Raw genomic sequence first — 14,070 nt, forward strand, 5'->3', positions numbered from 1 at the left:
CGCCCTCTGTTTCTCGCCCTCTGTTTCAGCCCCGCTGTTTCAGCCCCTCTGTTTCACGCCCTCTGTTTCAGCCCCTCTGTTTCAGCCCGTCTGTTTCTCGCCCTCTGTTTCAGCCCCTCTGCTTCAGCCCCTCTGTTTCTCCCCCTCTGTTTCAGCCCCTCTGTTTCTCGCCCTCTGTTTCTCGCCCTCTGTTTCTCGCCCTCTGTTTCAGCCCCGCTGTTTCAGTCCCTCTGTTTCAGCCCGTCTGTTTCTCGCCCTCTCTTTCAGCCCCTCTGTTTCAGCCTCTCTGTTTCTCATCCTCTGTTTCAGCCCCTCTGTTTCAGACCCTCTGTTTCTCGCACTCTGTTTCTCGCCGTCTGTTTCTCCCCCTCTGTTCCAGCCACTCTGTTTCAGCCCCTCCGTTTCAGCCCTCTGTTTCTCGCACTCTGTTTCAGCCCGTCTGTTGCTCGCCCTCTGTGTCAGGCCCTCTCTTTCTCGCCCTCTGTTTCAGCCCCTCTGTTTCTCGCCCTCTGTTTCAGCCCCTTTGTTCCACCCCCTCTGTTTCTCGCCCTCTTTTTCAGCCCCTCTGTTTCTCGCCCTCTGTTTCAGCCCCTCTGTTTATCGCCCTCTGTTTCAGACGCTCTGTTTCAGCGCCTCTCTTTCTCACCCTGTTTCAGCGCCTGTGTTTCTCGCCCTCTGTACCAGCCTCTCTGTTTCAGCACCTTTGTTTCATTCCATCTCTTTCTCACCTTCTGTTTCTCGCCCTCTGTTTCAGCCCCTCTGTTTCAGTCCCTGTGCTTCTCGCCCTCTCTTTCTCGCCCTCTGTTTCTCGCCCTCTGTTTCTCGCCCTCTGTTTCAGCCCCTCTGTTTCAGCCCCTCTGTTTCTCGCCCTCTGTTTCAGCCCCTCTGTTTCGGCCCGTCTGTTTCTCGCCCTCTGTGTCAGGCCCTCTCTTTCTCGCCCTCTGTTTCAGCCCCTCTGTTTCAGCCGCTCTGTTTCTCGTCTTCTGTTTCAGCCCCTCTGTTTCAGACCTTCTGTTTCTCGCTCTCTGTTTCTCGCCCTCTGTTTCAGCCCCTACGTTTGAGCCCCTTTGTTTCTCGCCCTCTGTTTCAGCCCCTCTGTTTCAGCGCCTCTATTTCTCGCCCTCTGTTTCAGCCCCTCTGTTTCTCGCCTTCTGTTTCAGCCCCTCTGTTTCAGACCCTCTGTTTCTCGCACTCTGTTTCTCGCCCTCTGTTCCAGCCACTCTGTTTCAGCCCTCTGTTTCTCGCACTCTGTTTCAGACTCTCTGTTTCAGCCCCTCTGTTTCTCGCCCTCTGTTTCTCGCCCTCTCTTTTAGCCGCTGTGAGTCAAGCCCTCTGTTTCAGCTCCTCTTTTTCTCACCCTCTGTTTCAGCCCCTTTGTTTCAGCCCCTGTGTTTCTCGCCGCCTGTTTCTCGTCCACTTTTTCAGAACCTCTGTTTCTCGCCCTCTGTTTCAACCCCTCTGCTTCATCCCCTCTGTTTCTCCCCCTCTGTTTCAGCCCCTCTGTTTCTCGCCCTCTGTTTCTCGCCCTCTGTTTCTCGCCCTCTGTTTCAGCCCCGCTGTTTCAGCCCCTCTGTTTCACGCCCTCTGTTTCAGCCCCTCTGTTTCAGCCCGTCTGTTTCTCGCCCTCTGTTTCAGCCCCTCTGCTTCAGCCCCTCTGTTTCTCCCCCTCTGTTTCAGCCCCTCTGTTTCTCGCCCTCTGTTTCTCGCCCTCTGTTTCTCGCCCTCTGTTTCAGCCCCGCTGTTTCAGTCCCTCTGTTTCACGCCATCTGTTTCAGCCCCTCTGTTTCAGCCCGTCTGTTTCTCGCCCTCTCTTTCAGCCCCTCTGTTTCAGCCTCTCTGTTTCTCATCCTCTGTTTCAGCCCCTCTGTTTCAGCCCCTCTGTTTCTCGCCCTCTGTTTCTCGCCCTCTGTTTCTCGCCCTCTGTTTCAGCCCCGCTGTTTCAGTCCCTCTGTTTCACGCCATCTGTTTCAGCCCCTCTGTTTCAGCCCGTCTGTTTCTCGCCCTCTCTTTCAGCCCCTCAGTTTCAGCCTCTCTGTTTCTCATCCTCTGTTTCAGCCCCTCTGTTTCAGACCCTCTGTTTCTCGCACTCTGTTTCTCGCCGTCTGTTTCTCCCCCTCTGTTCCAGCCACTCTGTTTCAGCCCCTCCGTTTCAGCCCTCTGTTTCTCGCACTCTGTTTCAGCCCGTCTGTTGCTCGCCCTCTGTGTCAGGCCCTCTCTTTCTCGCCCTCTGTTTCAGCCCCTCTGTTTCTCGCCCTCTGTTTCAACCCCTCTGCTTCATCCCCTCTGTTTCTCCCCCTCTGTTTCAGCCCCTCTGTTTCTCGCCCTCTGTTTCTCGCCCTCTGTTTCTCGCCCTCTGTTTCAGCCCCGCTGTTTCAGCCCCTCTGTTTCACGCCCTCTGTTTCAGCCCCTCTGTTTCAGCCCGTCTGTTTCTCGCCCTCTGTTTCAGCCGCTCTGCTTCAGCCCCTCTGTTTCTCCCCCTCTGTTTCAGCCCCTCTGTTTCTCGCCCTCTGTTTCTCGCCCTCTGTTTCTCGCCCTCTGTTTCAGCCCCGCTGTTTCAGTCCCTCTGTTTCACGCCATCTGTTTCAGCCCCTCTGTTTCAGCCCGTCTGTTTCTCGCCCTCTCTTTCAGCCCCTCTGTTTCAGCCTCTCTGTTTCTCATCCTCTGTTTCAGCCCCTCTGTTTCAGACCCTCTGTTTCTCGCACTCTGTTTCTCGCCGTCTGTTTCTCCCCCTCTTTTCCAGCCACTCTGTTTCAGCCCCTCCGTTTCAGCCCTCTGTTTCTCGCACTCTGTTTCAGCCCGTCTGTTGCTCGCCCTCTGTGTCAGGCCCTCTCTTTCTCGCCCTCTGTTTCAGCCCCTCTGTTTCTCGCCCTCTGTTTCAGCCCCTCTGTTTATCGCCCTCTGTTTCAGACGCTCTGTTTCAGTGCCTCTCTTTCTCGCCCTGTTTCAGCGCCTGTGTTTCTCGCCCTCTGTATCAGCCTCTCTGTTTCAGCACCTTTGTTTCATTCCATCTCTTTCTCACCTTCTGTTTCTCGCCCTCTGTTTCAGCCCCTCTGTTTCAGTCCCTGTGCTTCTCGCCCTCTCTTTCTCGCCCTCTGTTTCTCGCCCTCTGTTTCTCGCCCTCTGTTTCAGCCCCTTTGTTCCACCCCCTCTGTTTCTCGCCCTCTTTTTCAGCCCCTCTGTTTCTCGCCCTCTGTTTCAGCCCCTCTGTTTATCGCCCTCTGTTTCAGACGCTCTGTTTCAGTGCCTCTCTTTCTCGCCCTGTTTCAGCGCCTGTGTTTCTCGCCCTCTGTATCAGCCTCTCTGTTTCAGCACCTTTGTTTCATTCCATCTCTTTCTCACCTTCTGTTTCTCGCCCTCTGTTTCAGCCCCTCTGTTTCAGTCCCTGTGCTTCTCGCCCTCTCTTTCTCGCCCTCTGTTTCTCGCCCTCTGTTTCTCGCCCTCTGTTTCAGCCCCTCTGTTTCAGCCCCTCTGTTTCTCGCCCTCTGTTTCAGCCCCTCTGTTTCGGCCCGTCTGTTTCTCGCCCTCTGTGTCAGGCCCTCTCTTTCTCGCCCTCTGTTTCAGCCCCTCTGTTTCAGCCGCTCTGTTTCTCGTCTTCTGTTTCAGCCCCTCTGTTTCAGACCCTCTGTTTCTCACCCTCTGTTTCAGCCCCACTGTTTCAGCCCCTAAGTTTGAGCCCCTTTGTTTCTCGCCCTCTGTTTCAGCCCCTCTGTTTTAGCGCCTCTGTTTCTCGCCCTCTGTTTCAGCCCCTCTGTTTCTCGCCCTCTGTTTCAGCCCCTCTGTTTCAGCCCCTCTGTTTCTCGCCCTCTGTTCCAGCCCGTCTGTTTCAGCCCGTCTGTTTCTCGCCCTCTGTGTCAGGCCCTCTCTTTCTCGCCCTCTGATTCAGCCCCTCTGTTTCTCGCCCTCTGTTTCAGCCCCTTTGTTTCACCCCCTCTGTTTCTCGCCCTCTTTTTCAGCCCCTTTGTTTCTCGCCCTCTGTTTCAGCCCCTCTGTTTCAGCCCCTCTGTTTCTCTCCATCTGTTTCAGCCCCTTTGTTTCTCGCCCTCTGTTTCAGCCCCTCTGTTTCAGACCCTCTGTTTCTCGCCCTCTGATTCAGCCACGCTGTTTCTCGCCCTCTGTTTCAGCCCCTCTGTTTCAGCCCCTTTGCTTCAGTCCCTCTGTTACACACCCTCTGTTTCAGCCCCTCTGTTTCTCGCCCTCTGTTTCTCGCCCAATGTTTCAGCCACTCTGCTTCTCGCCTCTTTTTCATCCCTCTGTTTCATGCCCCCTGTTTCAGCTCCTCTGTTTCTTGCCCTCTGTTTCAGCCCCTCTGTTTCTCGCCCTCTGTTTCAGCCCCTCTTTTTCTCGCCCTCTGTTTCAGCACGTCTGTTTCACCCCCTCTGTGTCAGCCCCTCTGTTACAGCCCCTTTGTTTCAGCGCCTCTGTTTCTCGCCTTCTGTTTCAGCCCCTCTGTTTCTGCCCCTCTGTTTCTCGCCCTCTGTCTCTCACCCTCTGTTTCAGCCCCTTTGTTTCTCGCCCTGTGTTTCAACCCCTCTGTTTCAGTCCCTGTGTTTCTCGCTCTCTGTTTCAGCCCCTCTGTCTCTCGTCCTCTGTTTCAGCCCCTCTGTTTCAACCCCTCTGTTTCTTGCCACCTGTTTCGGACGGTCTGTTTCAGCCTGTCTGTTTCTCGCCCTCTGTTACTCTCCCTCAGTTTCTCGCCCTTTGTTTCAGCACCTACGTTTCAGTCCCTCTGTTTCTCGCCCTCTGTTTCAGCCCCTCTGTTTCTCACCAGCTGTTTCAGCCCCGCTGTTTCAGCCCCTCTCTTTCTGGCCCTCTGTTTCTCGCTCTTTGTTTCTTCACATCTGTTTCTCGCCCTCTGTTTCAGCCTGGCTGTTTCAGACGCTCTGTTTCTCGCCCTCTGTTTCTCGCCCTCTGTTTCAGCCCCTCTGTTTCTCGCCCTGTGTTTCAACCCCTCTGTTTCATCCCCAGTGTTTCTCGCCCTCTGTTTCAGCCCCTCAGTTTCTCGCCCTCTGTTTCAGCCCCGCTGGTTCACCCGCTCTGTTTCAGCCCCTCTGTTTCTCGCCCTCTGTTTCAGCCGCTCTGTTTCACGTCCTCTGTTTCTCGTCCTCTGTTTCATCCCTTTTGTTTCAGCCCCTCTGTTTCTTGCCCTCTGTTTCAGCCCCTCTGTTTCATGCCCACTCATTCAGCCACTCTGATTCTCGCCCTCTGTTTCAGCCCCTCTGTTTCTCGCCCTCTGTTTCATATGCTCTGTTACAGCCCCTTTCTTTCTCGCCCTCTGTTACAGCGCCTGTGTTTCTCACCCTCTGTATCAGCCTCTCTGTTTCAGCTCCTTTGTTTCAGCCCCTCTGTTTCTAGCTCTCTGTTTCTCGCCCTCTGTTTCAGACCCTCTGTTTCAGCCCCTCTGTTTCTCGCACTCTATTTCTCGCCCTCTGTTTCTCGTCCTCTGTTTCTCGCCCTCTGTTTCAGCACCTCTGTTTCATCCCCAGTGTTTCTCGCCCTCTGTTTCAGCCCCTCAGTTTCTCGCCCTCTGTTTCAGCCCCTCTGGTTCACCCGCTCTGTTTCAGCCCCTCTGTTTCTCGCCCTCTGTTTCAGCCGCTCTGTTTCACGTCCTCTGTTTCTCGTCCTCTGTTTCTCGCCCTCTGTTTCAGCCCCTCTGTTTCAGCCCGTCTGTTGCTCGCCCTCTGTGTCAGGCCCTCTCTTTCTCGCCCTCTGTTTCAGCCCCTCTGTTTCTCGCCCTCTGTTTCAGCCCCTTTGTTTCACCCCCTCTGTTTCTCGCCCTCTTTTTCAGCCCCTCTGTTTCTCGCCCTCTGTTTCAGCCCCTCTGTTTATCGCCCTCTGTTTCAGACGCTCTGTTTCCGCGCCTCTCTTTCTCGCCCTCTGTTTCAGCGCCTGTGTTTCTCACCCTCTGTATCAGCCTCTCTGTTTCAGCACCTTTGTTTCATTCCATCTCTTTCTCACCTTCTGTTTCTCGCCCTCTGTTTCAGCCCCTCTGTTTCAGTCCCTGTGCTTCTCGCCCTCTCTTTCTCGCCCTCTGTTTCTCGCCCTCTGTTTCTCGCCCTCTGTTTCAGCCCCTCTGTTTCAGCCCCTCTGTTTCTCGCCCTCTGTTTCAGCCCCTCTGTTTCAGCCCGTCTGTTTCTCGCCCTCTGTGTCAGGCCCTCTCTTTCTCGCCCTCTGTTTCAGCCCCTCTGTTTCAGCCGCTCTGTTTCTCGTCTTCTGTTTCAGCTCCTCTGTTTCAGACCCTCTGTTTCTCGCCCTCTGTTTCAGCCCCACTGTTTCAGCCCCTAAGTTTGAGCCCCTTTGTTTCTCGCCCTCTGTTTCAGCCCCTCTGTTTTAGCGCCTCTGTTTCTCGCCCTCTGTTTCAGCCCCTCTGTTTCAGCCCCTCTGTTTCTCGCCCTCTGTTTCATCCCCTTTGTTTCTCGCCCTCTGTTTCAGCCCCTCTGTTTCAGCCCCTCTGTTTCTCGCCCTCTGATTCAGCCACGCTGTTTCTCGCCCTCTGTTTCAGCCCCTCTGTTTCAGTCCCTTTGCTTCAGTCCCTCTGTTACACACCCTCTGTTTCAGCCCCTCTGTTTCTCGCCCTCTGTTTCTCGCCCAATGTTTCAGCCACTCTGCTTCTCGCCTCTTTTTCAGCCCCTCTGTTTCATGCCCACTGTTTCAGCCCCTTTGTTTCTAGCCCTGTGTTTCAACCCCTCTGTTTCAGTCCCTGTGTTTCTCGCTCTCTGTTTCAGCCCCTCTGTTTCTCGCCCTCTGTTTCAGCCCCTTTGTTTCAGCCCCTCTGTCTCTCGTCCTCTGTTTCAGCCCCTCTGTTTCTTGCCGTCTGTTTCAGACGGTCTGTTTCAGCCCCTCTGTTTCTCGCCCTCTGTTACTCTCCCTCTGTTTCTCGCACACTGTTTCAGCCTCTCTGCTTCAGCCCCTCTGTTTCTCCCCTTCTGTTTCAGCCCCTCTGTTTCTCGCCCTCTGTTTCAGCCCCTCTGTTACAGCCCCTCTGTTTCAGCTCCTCTGTTTCTCGCCCTTTGTTTCAGCACCTACCTTTCAGCCCCTCTGTTTCTCGCCCTCTGTTTCAGCCCCTCTGTTTCTCGCCAGCTGTTTCAGCCCCGCTGTTTCAGCCCCTCTCTTTCTGGCCCTCTGTTTCTCGCTCTTTGTTTCTTCACATCTTTTCTCACCCTCTGTTTCAGCCCGGCTGTTTCAGACGCTCTGTTTCTCGCCCTCTGTTTCTCGCCCTCTGTTTCAGCCCCTCTGTTTCTCGCCCTGTGTTTCAACCCCTCTGTTTCTTCCCCTGTGTTTCTCGCCCTCTGTTTCAGCCCCTCAGTTTCTCGCCCTCTGTTTCAGCCCCTCTGGTTCACCCGCTCTGTTTCAGCCCCTCTGTTTCTCGCCCTCTGTTTCAGCGGCTCTGTTTCACGTCCTCTGTTTCTCGTCCTCTGTTTCATCCCTTTTGTTTCAGCCCCTCTGTTTCTCGCCCTCTGTTTCAGCCCCTCTGTTTCTTCCCCTGTGTTTCTCGCCCTCTGTTTCAGCCCCTCAGTTTCTCGCCCTCTGTTTCAGCCCCTCTGGTTCACCCGCTCTGTTTCAGCCCCTCTGTTTCACGTCCTCTGTTTCTCGTCCTCTGTTTCATCCCGTTTGTTTCAGCCCCTCTGTTTCTCGCCCTCTGTTTCAGCCCCTCTGTTTCAGCCCCTCTGATTCTCGCCCTCTGTTTCAGCCCCTCTGTTTCTCACCCTCTGTTTCAGCCCCTCTGTTTCATGCCCACTCATTCAGCCACTCTGATTCTCGCCCTCTGGTTCTCGCCCTCTGTTTCATACGCTCTGTTTCAGCCCCTTTCTTTCTCGCCCTCTGTTACAGCGCCTGAGTTTCTCATCCTCTGTATCAGTCTCTCTGTTTCAGCTCCTTTATTTCAGCCCCTCTGTTTCTAGCCCTCTGTTTCTCGCCCTCTGTTTCAGACCCTCTGTTTCAGCCCCTCTGTTTCTCGCACTCTATTTCTCGCCCTCTGTTTCTCGCCCTCTGTTTCAGCCCCTCTGTTTCAGCCCGTCTGTTGCTCGCCCTCTGTGTCAGGCCCTCTCTTTCTCGCCCTCTGTTTCAGCCCCTCTGTTTCTCGCCCTCTGTTTCAGCCCCTTTGTTTCACCCCCTCTGTTTCTCGCCCTCTTTTTCAGCCCCTCTGTTTCTCGCCCTCTGTTTCAGCCCCTCTGTTTATCGCCCTCTGTTTCAGACGCTCTGTTTCCGCGCCTCTCTTTCTCGCCCTCTGTTTCAGCGCCTGTGTTTCTCACCCTCTGTATCAGCCTCTCTGTTTCAGCACCTTTGTTTCATTCCATCTCTTTCTCACCTTCTGTTTCTCGCCCTCTGTTTCAGCCCCTCTGTTTCAGTCCCTGTGCTTCTCGCCCTCTCTTTCTCGCCCTCTGTTTCTCGCCCTCTGTTTCTCGCCCTCTGTTTCAGCCCCTCTGTTTCAGCCCCTCTGTTTCTCGCCCACTGTTTCAGCCCCTCTGTTTCAGCCCGTCTGTTTCTCGCCCTCTGTGTCAGGCCCTCTCTTTCTCGCCCTCTGTTTCAGCCCCTCTGTTTCAGCCGCTCTGTTTCTCGTCTTCTGTTTCAGCTCCTCTGTTTCAGACCCTCTGTTTCTCGCCCTCTGTTTCAGCCCCACTGTTTCAGCCCCTAAGTTTGAGCCCCTTTGTTTCTCGCCCTCTGTTTCAGCCCCTCTGTTTTAGCGCCTCTGTTTCTCGCCCTCTGTTTCAGCCCCTCTGTTTCAGCCCCTCTGTTTCTCGCCCTCTGTTTCATCCCCTTTGTTTCTCGCCCTCTGTTTCAGCCCCTCTGTTTCAGCCCCTCTGTTTCTCGCCCTCTGATTCAGCCACGCTGTTTCTCGCCCTCTGTTTCAGCCCCTCTGTTTCAGTCCCTTTGCTTCAGTCCCTCTGTTACACACCCTCTGTTTCAGCCCCTCTGTTTCTCGCCCTCTGTTTCTCGCCCAATGTTTCAGCCACTCTGCTTCTCGCCTCTTTTTCAGCCCCTCTGTTTCATGCCCACTGTTTCAGCCCCTTTGTTTCTAGCCCTGTGTTTCAACCCCTCTGTTTCAGTCCCTGTGTTTCTCGCTCTCTGTTTCAGCCCCTCTGTTTCTCGCCCTCTGTTTCAGCCCCTTTGTTTCAGCCCCTCTGTCTCTCGTCCTCTGTTTCAGCCCCTCTGTTTCTTGCCGTCTGTTTCAGACGGTCTGTTTCAGCCCCTCTGTTTCTCGCCCTCTGTTACTCTCCCTCTGTTTCTCGCACACTGTTTCAGCCTCTCTGCTTCAGCCCCTCTGTTTCTCCCCTTCTGTTTCAGCCCCTCTGTTTCTCGCCCTCTGTTTCAGCCCCTCTGTTACAGCCCCTCTGTTTCAGCTCCTCTGTTTCTCGCCCTTTGTTTCAGCACCTACCTTTCAGCCCCTCTGTTTCTCGCCCTCTGTTTCAGCCCCTCTGTTTCTCGCCAGCTGTTTCAGCCCCGCTGTTTCAGCCCCTCTCTTTCTGGCCCTCTGTTTCTCACTCTTTGTTTCTTCACATCTTTTCTCGCCCTCTGTTTCAGCCCGGCTGTTTCAGACGCTCTGTTTCTCGCCCTCTGTTTCTCGCCCTCTGTTTCAGCCCCTCTGTTTCTCGCCCTGTGTTTCAACCCCTCTGTTTCTTCCCCTGTGTTTCTCGCCCTCTGTTTCAGCCCCTCAGTTTCTCGCCCTCTGTTTCAGCCCCTCTGGTTCACCCGCTCTGTTTCAGCCCCTCTGTTTCTCGCCCTCTGTTTCAGCGGCTCTGTTTCACGTCCTCTGTTTCTCGTCCTCTGTTTCATCCCTTTTGTTTCAGCCCCTCTGTTTCTCGCCCTCTGTTTCAGCCCCTCTGTTTCTTTCCCTGTGTTTCTCGCCCTCTGTTTCAGCCCCTCAGTTTCTCGCCCTCTGTTTCAGCCCCTCTGGTTCACCCGCTCTGTTTCAGCCCCTCTGTTTCACGTCCTCTGTTTCTCGTCCTCTGTTTCATCCCGTTTGTTTCAGCCCCTCTGTTTCTCGCCCTCTGTTTCAGCCCCTCTGTTTCAGCCCCTCTGATTCTCGCCCTCTGTTTCAGCCCCTCTGTTTCTCACCCTCTGTTTCAGCCCCTCTGTTTCATGCCCACTCATTCAGCCACTCTGATTCTCGCCCTCTGGTTCTCGCCCTCTGTTTCATACGCTCTGTTTCAGCCCCTTTCTTTCTCGCCCTCTGTTACAGCGCCTGAGTTTCTCATCCTCTGTATCAGTCTCTCTGTTTCAGCTCCTTTATTTCAGCCCCTCTGTTTCTAGCCCTCTGTTTCTCGCCCTCTGTTTCAGACCCTCTGTTTCAGCCCCTCTGTTTCTCGCACTCTATTTCTCGCCCTCTGTTTCTCGCCCTCTGTTTCTCGCCCTCTGTTTCAGCCCCTCGGTTTCTGCCCCACTGTTTCTCGCCCTCTATTTCAGCCCCGTTGTTTCTCGCCCTCTGTTTCTCGTCCTCTGTTTCAGCCCCTCTGTTTCTCGCCCTCTGTTTCAGCCCCTCTGTTTCAGCCCCTCTGTTTCTCATCCTCTGTTTCAGCCCCTCTGTTTCAGACCATCTGTTTCTAGCACTCTGTTTCTCGCCCTCTGTTCCAGCCACTCTGTTTCAGCCCTCTGTTTCTCGCACTCTGTTTCAGCCTCTCTGTTTCAGCCCCTCTGCTTCATCCCCTCTGTTTCTCCCCCTCTGTTTCAGCCCCTCTGTTTCTCGCCCTCTGTTTCTCGCCCTCTGTTTCTCGCCCTCTGTTTCAGCCCCTCTGTTTCAGCCCCTCTGTTTCACGCCCTCTGTTTCAGCCCCTCTGTTTCAGCCCGTCTGTTTCTCGCCCTCTGTTTCAGCCCCTCTGCTTCAGCCCCTCTGTTTCTCCCCCTCTGTTTCAGCCCCTCTGTTTCTCGCCCTCTGTTTCTCGCCCTCTGTTTCTCGCCCTCTGTTTCAGCCCCGCTGTTTCAGTCCCTCTGTTTCACGCCATCTGTTTCAGCCCCACTGTTTCTTGCCCTCTGTTTCAGCCCCTCTGTTTCATGCCCACTCATGCAGCCACTCTGATTCTCGCCCTCTGTTTCAGCCCCTCTGTTTCTCGCCCTCTGTTTCATATGCTCTGTTACAGCCCCTTTCTTTCTCGCCCTCTGTTACAGCGCCTGTGTTTCTCACCCTCTGCATCAGCCTCTCTGTTTCAGCTCCTTTGTTTCAGCCCCTCTGTTTCTAGCTCTCTGTTTCTCGCCCTCTGTTTCAGACCCTCTGTTTCAGCCCCTCTGTTTCTCGCACTCTATTTCTCGCCCTCTGTTTCTCGTCCTCTGTTTCTCGCCCTCTGTTTCAGCCCCTCTGTTTCATCCCCAGTGTTTCTCGCCCTCTGTTTCAGCCCCTCTGTTTCAGTCCCTGTGCTTCTCGCCCTCTCTTTCTCGCCCTCTGTTTCTCGCCCTCTGTTTCTCGCCCTCTGTTTCAGCCCCTCTGTTTCAGCCCCTCTGTTTCTCGCCCACTTTTTCAGCCCCTCTGTTTCAGCCCGTCTGTTTCTCGCCCTCTGTGTCAGGCCCTCTCTTTCTCGCCCTCTGTTTCAGCCCCTCTGTTTCAGCCGCTCTGTTTCTCGTCTTCTGTTTCAGCCCCTCTGTTTCAGACCCTCTGTTTCTATATCTCTGTTTCTCGCCCGCAGTTTCAGCCCCGATGTTTGAGCCCCTTTGTTTCTCGCCCTCTGTTTCAGCCCCTCTGTTTTAGCGCCTCTGTTTCTCGCCCTCTGTTTCAGCCCCTCTGTTTCTCGCCCTCTGTTTCAGCCCCTCTGTTTCAGCCCCTCTGTTTCTCGCCCTCTGTTTCAGCCCCTTTGTTTCTCGCCCTCTGTTTCAGCCCCTCTGTTTCAGCCCCTCTGTTTCTCGCCCTCTGATTCAGCCACGCTGTTTATCGCCCTCTGTTTCAGCCCCTCTGTTTCAGCCCCTTTGCTTCAGTCCCTCTGTTCCACACCCTCTGTTTCAGCCCCTCTGTTTCTCGCCCTCTGTTTCTCGCCCAATGTTTCAGCCACTCTGCTTCTCGCCTCTTTTTCAGCCCCTCTGTTTCATGCCCACTGTTTCAGCCCCTTTGTTTCTCGCCCTCTGTTTCAGCCCCTCTGTTTCTCGCCCTCTGTTTCAACTCCTTTGTTTCACCCACTCTGTTTCTCGCCCTCTGTTTCAGCCCCTTTGCTTCAGCCCCTCTGTTTCTCACCCTCTGTTTCAGCCCCTCTGTTTCAGCCCCTCTGTTTCTCGCCTCTTTTTCAGCCCCTCTGTTTCAGCCCCTGTGCTTCTCGCCCTCTCTTTCTCGCCCTCTGTTTCTCGCCCTCTCTTTCTCGCCCTCTGTTTCAGCCCCTCTATTTCACCCCCTCTGTTTCTCGCCCTCTGTTTCAGCCGCTCTGTTTCACGTCCTCTGTTTCTCGTCCTCTGTTTCATCCCATTTGTTTCGGCCCCTCTGTTTCTTGCCCTCTGTTTCAGCCCCTCTGTTTCATGCCCACTCATTCAGCCACTCTGATTTTCGCCCTCTGTTTCAGCCCCTCTGTTTCTCGCCCTCTGTTTCATATGCTCTGTTACAGCCCCTTTCTTTCTCGCCCTCTGTTACAGCGCCTGTGTTTCTCACCCTCTGCATCAGCCTCTCTGTTTCAGCTCCTTTGTTTCAGCCCCTCTGTTTCTAGCTCTCTGTTTCTCGCCCTCTGTTTCAGACCCTCTGTTTCAGCCCCTCTGTTTCTCGCACTCTATTTCTCGCCCTCTGTTTCTCGTCCTCTGTTTCTCGCCCTCAGTTTCAGCCCCTCTGTTTCATCCCCAGTGTTTCTCGCCCTCTGTTTCAGCCCCTCAGTTTCTCGCCCTCTGTTTCAGCCCCTCTGGTTCACCCGCTCTGTTTCAGCCCCTCTGTTTCTCACCCTCTGTTTCAGCCGCTCTGTTTCACGTCCTCTGTTTCTCGTCCTCTGTTTCTCGCCCTCTGTTTCAGCCCCTCTGTTTCTCGCCCTCTGTTTCAGCCCCTCTGTTTAATGCCCACTCATTCAGCCACTCTGATTCTCGCCCTCTGTTTCAGCCCCTCTGTTTCTCGCCCTCTGTTTCATATGCTCTGTTACAGCCCCTTTCTTTCTCGCCCTCTGTTACAGCGCCTGTGTTTCTCACCATCTATATCAGCCTCTCTGTTTCAGCTCCTTTGTTTCAGCCCCTCTGTTTCTAGCTCTCTGTTTCTCGCCCTCTGTTTCAGACCCTCTGTTTCAGCCCCTCTGTTTCTCGCACTCTATTTCTCGCCCTCTGTTTCTCGTCCTCTGTTTCTCGCCCTCTGTTTCAGCCCCTCTGTTTCTCGCCCTCTTTTTAACCCCCACTGTTTCAGCCCCTCTTTTTCTCGCCCTCTGTTTCAGCCCGTCTGTTTCACCCCCTCTGTATCAGCCCCTCTGTTACAGCCCCTTTGTTTCAGCCCCTCTGTTTCTCGCCCTCTGTTTCAGCCCCTCTGTTTCTGCCCCTCTGTTTCTCGCCCTCTGTCTCTCGCCCTCTGTTTCAGCCCCTTTGTTTCTTGCCCTGTGTTTCAACCCCTCTGTTTCAGTCCCTGTGTTTCTCGCTCTCTGTTTCAGCCCCTCTGTTTCTCGCCCTCTGTTTCAGCCCCTTTGTTTCAGCCCCTCTGTCTCTCGTCCTCTGTTTCAGCCCCTCTGTTTCAGCCCCTCTGTTTCTTGCCGTCTGTTTCAGACGGTCTGTTTCAGCCCCTCTGTTTCTCGCCCTCTGTTACTCTCCCTCTGTTTCTCGCACACTGTTTCAGCCTCTCTGCTTCAGCCCCTCTGTTTCTCCCCTTCTGTTTCAGCCCCTCTGTTTCTCGCCCTCTGTTTTAGCCCCTCTGTTACAGCCCCTCTGTTTCAGCTCCTCTGTTTCTCGCCCTTTGTTTCAGCACCTACGTTTCAGCCCCTCTGTTTCTCGCCCTCTGTTTCAGCCCCTCTGTTTCTCGCCAGCTGTTTCAGCCCCGCTGTTTCAGCCCCTCTCTTTCTGGCCCTCTGTTTCTCGCACTTTGTTTCTTCACATCTTTTCTCGCCCTCTGTTTCAGCCCGGCTGTTTCAGACGCTCTGTTTCTCGCCCTCTGTTTCTCGCCCTCTGTTTCAGCCCCTCTGTTTCTCGCCCTGTGTTTCAACCCCT

Source organism: Stegostoma tigrinum, chromosome 11 (genome assembly GCF_030684315.1).
Source record: "Stegostoma tigrinum isolate sSteTig4 chromosome 11, sSteTig4.hap1, whole genome shotgun sequence".
Lineage (NCBI taxonomy): Eukaryota > Metazoa > Chordata > Chondrichthyes > Orectolobiformes > Stegostomatidae > Stegostoma > Stegostoma tigrinum.